The sequence below is a fragment of the Pyxicephalus adspersus genome, chromosome 11 (assembly GCF_032062135.1).
Source record: "Pyxicephalus adspersus chromosome 11, UCB_Pads_2.0, whole genome shotgun sequence".
NCBI classification, from domain to species: domain Eukaryota; kingdom Metazoa; phylum Chordata; class Amphibia; order Anura; family Pyxicephalidae; genus Pyxicephalus; species Pyxicephalus adspersus.
Window position 1 is genome coordinate 45720645 of NC_092868.1, and position 10525 is coordinate 45731169.

The window sequence follows — 10525 nt, forward strand, 5'->3', positions numbered from 1 at the left end:
TGAACCACAATTATACAAGGTGTGTGTGCGGCTTTACCTTCAGTGACCTTTCAGACACCTTTCCAGCCAACACCGGAAAATAGCAGCTTAAATCTGCTTCTCATCAGCAGCTTGGACACTTTTCCTATCCCCTTAATTGTATACATGAAGCTCACTATGTCACATGCCGCCCCCTGTAAACAGCCATGTTCTCTAGAATTCAGCATACAATTTCCACCCCATTACCATACTAATTAAAGCACAAATCGCTTTGTAAAATGCAAGTCACACCTGACATGACTTGGAAAATCTTAAAAAACAGTACGGCAAGCATAAGCTCTTACAGCTGCCAATCCCTGAACCCCCACCAACATTGTCCAGGACTCAAAGGTAACTTGGGACCCATTGCTACCCTCGCCGGATTAGTCTAGTTCTTCTTTACTAATTTCACATTTTTGGAATCAAAGTTTATTATTACGGGTCTTTAGCTTTCAAGAGGTCAAATAATTTAGTCTGCAGCCGTCTTGCCTGTGTGGAGTAGCGACAATGAGCTCCGTAAGGAAAAAGTGGAGGTAACTTAACTAACTAAGCAATTTTCCAGGATTCTTTTCACATCAAGCTATGAGATGATCATCAATCACTTGCCATGATCGTTCGTGTTCTTTTCTGTCAACCAAGAATACAAATATGGACTCCATTATGATTATTTTATTTTACCAACTACATATTGGTGCAAAGATGGGCCCAGAGAAAAGTTATCAGAGGGACTTTCATCTGGACTAGAATTGTATGTCTTTCTTCACCCAACCAAGGACAGTGAATGGTCAATTTCGACCAACAATTGGAATATTCACATTAGAATTTAGCAAACTTTTTTTGGTACATGGTCTAAACAAGGACCTAAATGTTCTCCTAACCTACTGACCCAATAGCAATAGGCAGAAAAAATAGGAAAACCCAAGCCAGCGTACATAGAACAAGGTTGGATTAGAACTTTTTTGATAAAACTCTCTATAAGATAAGCATAAAAGGTATACAAAAAGTCTGATCATCTACCAAAGAATAAATATGCCTGTGCAAGTATGCAAAAATCTATGCAATTTGAAAACAAAGATAAGCAGACAAATTTTAGCTAAATGGATGTTGCCACCAAATTACCAATTTCCGAAGAAATTTTCAAATTCACCATTTAGCTTTGTGTTGTGGTAATGTGTGCGTTACTGTTCATTACTTCAATGTGTTCTTATGTTTGTAACACATGTTGCATTAGAAAACTGGCTGTGATTTTTTAACCATGTTGGGATGCATAGGGATGCATAGGACATCCACTTTTATTGGGCTGCCACAATGCAATGCACAATAATACGCATGCACTAACACACCACTTTAACCTAAATGGCCTTTGTATGTAATGCTCTTTGTAAATGCCTTTAAATAAGCATACATGAGCATTAATCTTGTACTATAACATTTTCTGCTTTCTGTATAAAAATTTGAAAAGATTGAGGCCAATAAGGATTTGTTTTTGGAAAAGTTTTGGTGACCCTCTGGAGTCATTTAAGGTCCATTCTAGACTTAAAAACCACTAAAACCCCCTGGATTTCCCTCCTTTTTATTGATGCTTTTTGTCTTGGAAATTTTGGCAGGGATTTGAAAGGAAACAAAATGACCGGGTATGAAATAAATAGATTGATAGATAATAGATAGATTGATAGATAGATAGATAGATAGATAGATAGATAGATAGATAGATAGACAGATAGATAGATAATCATTAGAGACATAAATAATGCTAGGCATGTTTTAGGAAATTTAAAGAAAAATAAAAAATATTATTTTAATCCCTAGTTTAATCCCTTTGTTTATATATGCCCTGTATACTCCAACATCGTAGTTACCAATTCTGATTCTTGTCCATTATGTCCATTTAGTTTGGGTTGTTCCTGAATACATATTGTGTGTCACATTTGTTTCTTATGAATTTTCTGTAATATGAAATAATTCTCCTTGTAATAGTGAGTGTTAGGGAACTAAAAAGATGAGGACTCATGAAAATGGAATAATTAAATTGGCAGTGCATTGCTATGCATTATTATGATGCATTGGGGTATCATTAAAAATGAATGACGACCCAGTGCACCTACACAAATCTTCTACATTGGTGCACGGGTATTATTGTGGTATTGGTAAAACGGGTACCAGTGAAATATCCAAAATCCAAATAGTTAGTTTTTATTTAGTTCGTTTTTTGTTTCTTAGCTTTTTGTATGTCATTCGTAGCTCTGTGATATCAGTTATAAAATAAAAGGTTAAAATGTGCTGATAGCATTAAGTTAGAATTTTTTCATTTTGTGGAATTCATTATGGTACATGTAATTCTTTATTTGCATCTCAATCTATGACAGACAGTATTAGGAGAGGATTATTTTATCCAATTAAGCTGAAGTTAAATGCAGCAGAAGCTAAAATGTAAATTATATAATGTGCTTGGGGAGTTCAACTGATTCCTCCGGCTTTCATTTCTTTGGCAGGGAAACGGTACGTGAATAATAATTATCATAGTAACTAGACACCAAAATAACAAATATGAACATCTGATGTATAAAAATATCAATCCTACACTACCAAAATAACTTACGTATAGGGAAGCTCCCATGGGGCTCTATTTATAAAACAGGGAATCAGATAATCCTTCCAACCACCAATTAAAGACATATTTTTTGACATATAAAAAAATGTTGAAATGCAACTTTTCCCAGACTAAGCTGAAGTCAACTGTCTTATCTGGATCATGACAGAATACTTATATTTGACACTATGGTAAATTAGATTACACTGAAACAAATAACCCTCTGAAAAGACTTTAGCAGCAGAACAAAGGAGCCACTTTTCATACTGAATATGTGAACATCAAAATCCAGACTAAACCAACAATGAAGATCTCCATGGCCATGGATCAATTTACTTTTTAAGCTCTGTGTTCACCTACAGATTGGGTCATTTCCTTCTAAGCAGTGGGTGCGTGGAGTGACTTTCAACAGACATGGTCCTCAATGACAGTCACTGGATCTTGCAGATAAGTCCAGCTTAGGCTAAGTACACACAAACGACTGGACGATGTATGAACAAGCGTTGTCCATATAGCACCGTTTCGCTCTATGGAGAGGGGGAAAACGATGAAGCGGCACCCCACTGTGCTCTCCCTCTTTCACTTGCATTACGATTGTTGTCCATCACCGGTGGATCTACCAGGAGGATCAGTTGGATGATGGACAACAAGCACTGTACACACGTAAGACTCTTGTCCAATTCCTGAGCCGATTTTGGATGGGAACCATTGCACGTGTGTACGTAGCCTTAGGTGTACACCAGCTGAGCAGAATAGATAAAGTAATTGTGAACCGGAGACACATGCTGGAAGTCTGTCAAGTGGGCAAAAAGTTAAGTAAAAACATTACTAAGCTAACAGGTTTTATCACATTTGCTATCCACAGAAAATTAAAAAGTATTATTTTAAATTAGACATTTACACCCTAACACCTGGCCCTAACACTAGGCCAGCCTCAACACGATACCCAGAACTTCCAAGTTACCACTAACACTGTCTAAACAACTTATTGTATAGTGTTTGTGCCATTGGTGGTGAATGATAACCCACCTTCATATTGCATGGACTACAGGTCTCTCTACTGAATTCTGACTTGACTTTGCTGCTTTAACTTTCATTTTACCAATCTGTCACAAGCATAAAACAGCCCCAATGTAATCTGCACAAGATACTTTCCTTGATATGTAAAGGGTTATTTATGTTTTGGAGTCCTCCAGGCTTGAGAATGATTGTGGTCCTTCAGTTCATGGCTCTCTGCCTTGCCTTGGTCTCAACCGTGTTTTTGGTCGTAGCCACTTGGACTGACTGCTGGATGGTGAACGCAGATGATAGCTTAGAGGTGGGTCAAAAAATATTCTCATGATATATGTTATTGATATATTGATATTGTTATTGATGATTATTGTATCTGTACAAAAACTACCTGCTGGTTCCCAACTCCACCTTCTCACCTTAGCTACTCTAAAAAGGTCTGAGGGTTGTACCTGCAAATAGAAAAAAATACACTAGAGCTTCACAATAAGCATGAATGTTGTACCTGTCTCCACCAAGTTAGCCAGAAATGCAGAGGACTCTGGTGGGAATGTGTAACCAATACTCAAGATGGTATAAAAACATGTGACCAATATGACTCCATATTAGCAGAACATCCGTGTGAGTATGTATGTATGTGAGTTGGCCAGAAATAAATGCAAAAGCAAGACCCAACACCGAAGAAGGCAACTTCTACATTTCTCAACATTCATGCTTTACAGTGGAAGCCATGGGTCTGGTTTTACAAAGCTCTCCAAGACTGGAAAAGATAGAATATCATGGGAGATCAAGCAATGAATGATTAGGCAAGAACCCTCATGATCACAGCAGACATCTTGGCCAGCTTCGCTCTCATTATCTTGGTCCTTTAGCTGGATGCAGTAAAGTTCCTGAAGGAAGAGCTTCACATAAAGCTACGCATGTGTTATATGGCTGGACTTATATTTGGAATTGGAGGTTAGTATTTAGAGCTAAACTAGTTCTTGCCCTAAACTGATGATTTATTTGGGTATTATAGAGCAATGAAAGTCATGGAACAGATAGGGCAGCTTTCCTCAACCAGGGTTTCTCCAGAGGTTTTCTGCGTTTCCTTGAGCAATGGACAATTTGTACCTATCAGGTCGGTTTATATGACACCAATCATCTATTTGTCAGCCTGTAAGTGTGAAATTCTTCTCACTGGCCAGCAGTGCAAGATGCATTCTTCCTATTGACCACCAATACAATGAGCTGTGGATATAGTAATTATACCAGGGGTCCCTGAGAACCTGAACATTATTCCAAGGGTTCCCCCATGCTAAAAAGATTCGGAAACGCCGGCATAAACAGTATGGCAAATTTCATTTAAAAAAAGAGCTCACTAATGGCCACCTATGTGTTTCCTATGTTCAGACTGGTACCTCTCATTCTGAAAGTTCTGGATGCCTGTCACTCTCATCCAATGGCTTCATTACGTTTTCCATTTACCTAAAATTGGAAAAGTACGCTTAGTAGTTCTGACATTATTCTGTTACTTGCTGCATGCTTATTCAGAAACCCATAAAACTAAGTATAGCCAGGAAATGAGCAAGTTTAAACATCACCGGCAGCAGATTTCCTTTCAGTACAGATTTCCTTTGTTTACTCCCAATGTATTTCTTGGCTGCCATACTTTAATTCCCGGAGTCTTTAATTCTTGTTGTGTTCCGCAGGCTACCCAGGGATGATCGGATCGGTGTGGTATGCAGTGGAGGTGTACGTAGAGAGGGCAACACTGCTGCTATAGAACGTCTTCCTGGGAATCCACTAGTGTGGATGGTTTTGTTGGCTAGGGATGCCTGGATCGACAGGCTGCTTTTTGGCCTCCATTGTTCTCACTTGCTGTCTGTTCATATTTAGGGGTTGGTATTCAGCTTCTTAAATTATGACTCTATATAAATTTAATAGGCTCCCAGCATGCTCAGATTCAAGTTCTTAGGTAGCCAGTTTTTTGGATTTTTGATTTAGTCTAGTGTTGCTGTTTGCATGCATTTGAAGATCTGACATTCTCTTCAGTTTTACCCAGATAACCATGCAAAGTTCATTGGGATACACAGTGGGCTCATGCTCTTAGAGACAGAACCACTAGGGATTGATATGTACTGCTAGGTGGAGGTGTAAGCTCTTAGGAGGCCCAAGGTGCAGAGTCTAAGTAACTTGGATGTTGGATGTTGTGCTGCAGACTCTTACCAGGTTTTGGTCCTTGGGCATACCAAGATGGGCGGCACAGTGGCTCTGAGGTTAGCACTCTGCCCTTTGCAAAGCTAGGTCCCAGGCTCACATCGTGGCCAGGACACTATCTGCATGGAGTTTGCAGGTTCTCTCAAACAGGTTCTCTGTGCTTGCTTGGGTTTATTCCGGGTATTCCAGTCCAAAACTGCATTTTTGTTTAAGGGTTCCAAAAACATGCAGTTAGGTTATTTGGCTTCCCCCCCCAAAAAATGGCCTTAGACTGTATTAAAGACAAATGAGTGAGGAAGGGACATTAGACTTTGTAAAGCACTGCGTAATATGTTGGTGCTATGTAAATAAAGTATATTATTATTATTATTATTAATAATAATAATAATAATAACAGTGCAGGGTACCAAATCAGTGAGCAAGAGAATAGTCGATAATAGGGTTGAGGCAGGCCGCAAGTCAGAAACAGAGCCAGGGGTCTAGTACCAGAAAGTGACTGAGAGACACAGGTGACACGGGGGTCACCGAAGACATGGGAACAGGAGACAAAGAACGGCACTGGAGATATGGTCACTGAAGACACAGGGAAGGCAGGAGACACAGGGGACACTGGAACAGCAAGACATGAATTGCACAAGGCCACAGGCAAGGAACAGCAGACTAGACAAGGGGTTAGATCTGGAGCTGGACTGGGAAACACACAATCAGGCAACAGCTGAGTAGGAAACACCTCAGCAGAGCTAGGGGACTCGGCAGTAGTCTTGAGGCATGTTGCTCAAACACTGAGAGCTGTGTCTGACCCAAATAAATAGAAAAGGGACTATCAAGAGGCTATCTGCCTTAATAGCCATTCAGAATAAACTTGGAAGAGCAGGCCTCCCAAAGTCAGAACTACCTGCATGTGCAGGAGAGAGGAGCCTGAACTTCAAAGAGGAGCAAAGAGAAGGTTAGAGTGAAACTTGTCAATGGTAGACAACATAACCATCTTATTGGTAAGGTGCACAACAGCAGCATTCCCATTGGCTCATAGACACAGACTCATCCATCCTTCCCTCCGCTCCTCTTCCGCTGCATCTCTTTGCAGGTCTCTACACTGGCTTCCATTTCACCTTAGAATCAAATTCAAGCTCCTGTGCTTTACCTTCAAATCCCTACACAGTTATTGTCCCACTTACATTTCTGACTTTGTAAGAAAATACTCCCCCAGCCACGTTCTCCGCTCCTCCAATGACCTTCTAATGACTTCCTCACTCACAACCTCATCACACGCACGAATACAAGACTTCTCTAGAGCTGCCCCAACTCTCTGGAATAGTCTTCCTCTTCCTTTTTGGCTTGCTCCTACTTTCTGCTAATTTAAAAGAGAACTCAAAACACATTTATTTAAACTTGCCTACCCGTCTTTATCTGTCTTTTGAAACCATCACTACTTCCCACCACTGCATATCTCCCATACTATTGTGTGTGAAATTCCCCCACCTACTAGATTGTAAGCTCTTCGGGGCAGGGTCCTCTCCTCCTGTATCACTGTCTGTATCTGTCTGTCATTTGCAATCCCTATTTAATGTACAGCGCTGTGTAATATGTTGGCGCTATATAAATCCTGTTTATTAATAATAATAATAATAATAATAATAATAATAATAATAATAATAATAAAATTAATAATATAGACCATTCTGCACCTGACAGCCAGCAACCAATGAAAACACAGTCCACTAATTTTACAACAGGTTCATAAACAATGCTTGCATTGGCACCTGTTGGTTGTAAGCTCATTGTTAACACATACCTCCAACACTCATTGTTCAAACCGGGTACAGCAAACACAGAATGTTTGCAAACACAAACCAAACACATAATAATCTGAGCAACACTTATGAAGCTGAAGTATCTGAGTGCCAAACACAAGAGGTCTGGAGAGGAAATATGTTAAATTCAGTTGTTTCATTTGCTCAAATCTTCAACAAAATATGTCAAGTTTGGGGTTTTTAGAATGTGCCCTTCTTCAGGAATAAGTAAATAAAAAAAACAATTACATACAAGGACTAACTAAGTTATGCAGATAAATCTCTGAAAACATAAAATGAATCAAGCTATAATACAGGTAGTCCCTGATTTAAGGACATCCGACATACGGACAACTCCTGGATACGAACGGAGCTTCCCTGCTCGTTTGTGTGCAGCACAGAGGCTTGATAGGACAGGGGTACTCTTTGCATGACTTGCAGAAGAAATCTTTCTAATCACAGCTGAGTAACACCTTGTAACTCTTTAATGGCCAAGAAAAACTCTGCAGATGTTTCTTTTTGCATTTTAAAGCACAGCTTGCTCCAGAAGTTAATGAATGTCTAGGCTCCATAAAGTTTTTTCTTTTGTTTTTTTGCTTTGTTTGTGATTAACTCACAGTGAGGATTTTATACAGTAACTGACACCACACTGCCTAATAATCTGTGGAAACAAACATCTCTCCTAATTGCATTGATCAAAATAATGTACTTGTTCCAACTTACATACAAATTCAACTTAAGAACAAACATACAGTCCCTATCTTGTATGTAACCCAGGGACTACCTGTATAATATATACTACATATATGTATAAATAATTAAAAGAAAAATATGTTTGTATATATAACAGAAAAAGGGAAGAATGTAGGATCCCATGTGTATTTTTAATATTGCTTTTCCAGAAGTCTTTGGTCTGAGCATCCACAACCTTCTTCAGATCTTTTCCTGGTGATAAGCAATCTGTAATAATGCTGAGAATGGCATTATTGGGCATTGGATGGTGTCCCTGGTGCTTTCTGTTTTATTGTATGTGAACTAAGGGCAGCAGGATGATGGCCTTTCTATGGCCAGGCACATCGCTCTTGGTCTTCCTGGCCTAAAATACTGGATGATGCTTAAACTGAAAAACTTAGGACAACTATTAGCAGGAAGCAAATACTATGGGCCTGATTTATTAAAGCTCTCAGGATACACTTTCATTAATAAAGCTGGATGATCCAGCAAATCTGCAATACATTTGGTCCAGGATTGAAAACATTTGCTAACAAATAGCCAATGACTTTTACAAAATTCATTCCAGGTTTGCTGGATCACCCAGTTTCACTGATGAAACTGTATCCTTTCCACCCTTGGAGAGATTTATTAAGTCAGGCTCAATGGGTGACAGGTGACAGCCTTGGAGGGGAGATAACATTGCACCTCCAAAGGGACATGTATTTACGAAAAATGGTTAGGAGTTGGGTTTTTTAAAGCTTATACCAACTGAAAACCTTTTCTGTAACAGATACGGGGTCATCATTTAGGCAGCAATGATCTATATACAAAATTTGGAAGAACTGGCACTTGAAAGATGAACGCCATTGACTCCCGAGTGTGACTTTCACATTCTTCAATTCACATTACATGAAACTTTAAACATATAAAAGCCAGAAAGTGTAAATAGAAAATGTATTACCTGTAAAGAAGTCCTTTACATAGACTTGATATGAAAATCACTATTAGAGCATTCCAAGGGTGTGAATGTAAAACCTTGTTGGGCATGTGTGAAGCTAACCTCCCACCAACTTAAAATCAAAGAAAAGATAGAAAAAGCCCTTCCCATGAGAGTTTAAATTCTTTTCTGCCAAATTCCTCTACCAACACTACACCAATATCCTTTATGAGCCAACACCATTAGCTGGAGGACTGCTGATGTGTGCAGCATTTTATCTTGTAATACACCTAAACCATTAAAAAATAGTTGTGTACTGGATTGCTGTTGTGCTATTTTTACCATTCATTAAAACATGCATGTATTTCTAACACCATGTTTTTTAAAGTAGTGAACCTGAAATCTAATAAAACATTCTCTGATAGGGAATATTCCAGGTCCATGTGCTTTCTATAGCAGTAATGCATGCCACCAGAGAATATTTCCGTGAATGTCTGCTTTATAAATAGATCCCAATGCAGGAATATACAATAGTCTTTGATGGGTGAATAAAAATGTTCACCATATATTTTCCTGCAGGTGAATCAAATACTGTAATTTAAATCACATTCACCGGGATGATTTACCTGCAGTGTAGACAGAACAGTGTTATATGGTTGATTAAAATAGCGCCATGTGCATATTCTTTACATGCAAGAATAAAAAGAAATCTGTCCATATATAATATATATACATTTAGTATATTGTGTAGATTCGTATAGAAATGTATCACAATCAGATTCTCTTCTGGGAATAACTCGGCTTCCTAATAATCTCTGTAATGATTTCATAGTAAATCCATCTCATGCATATTTGTTTCTCTTATTACACCGGGACTTCTGGTATAACCTGATTTCCAAACCAGAGGCCCTCTGAGAATTACAGAGCAGCATTGACCTAATAATTTAAAGAAAAGGATTTTCTTATAAACGACATGTCACCCCTTAATTATTATTGTATCTAGTTAATTATAGATGTAAGAGCTGCTATTTGAAACAAAATAAAATCTGTTCTGTGCTTATAGTGAAAAAAAGCAGCAGATAGATTGTTTCTCAAGCAAGCAATGGGGAGCATTTTTTGTTGCAGCAGGAGGGTTCAGGACTGAAATCACACAAAGAACAGGATCTGCATGGAGTTTGTTCTTACAATGTTTGAATAGATAAATAAGTCATTTTCTACTCTAATGAAGAATATTGGAATTGGTTTCTGTGGAAGGGTCATTTCTGT

At 38.6% G+C, this 10525-nt stretch overlaps 1 pseudogene; it reads left to right on the forward strand.

Annotated features, from left to right (window-relative positions):
* The first annotated feature begins 3773 nt into the window (after positions 1 to 3773).
* On the forward strand, positions 3774 to 9205 carry LOC140341086 (claudin-16-like; annotated as a pseudogene).
* Positions 9206 to 10525: the final 1320 nt, after the last annotated feature.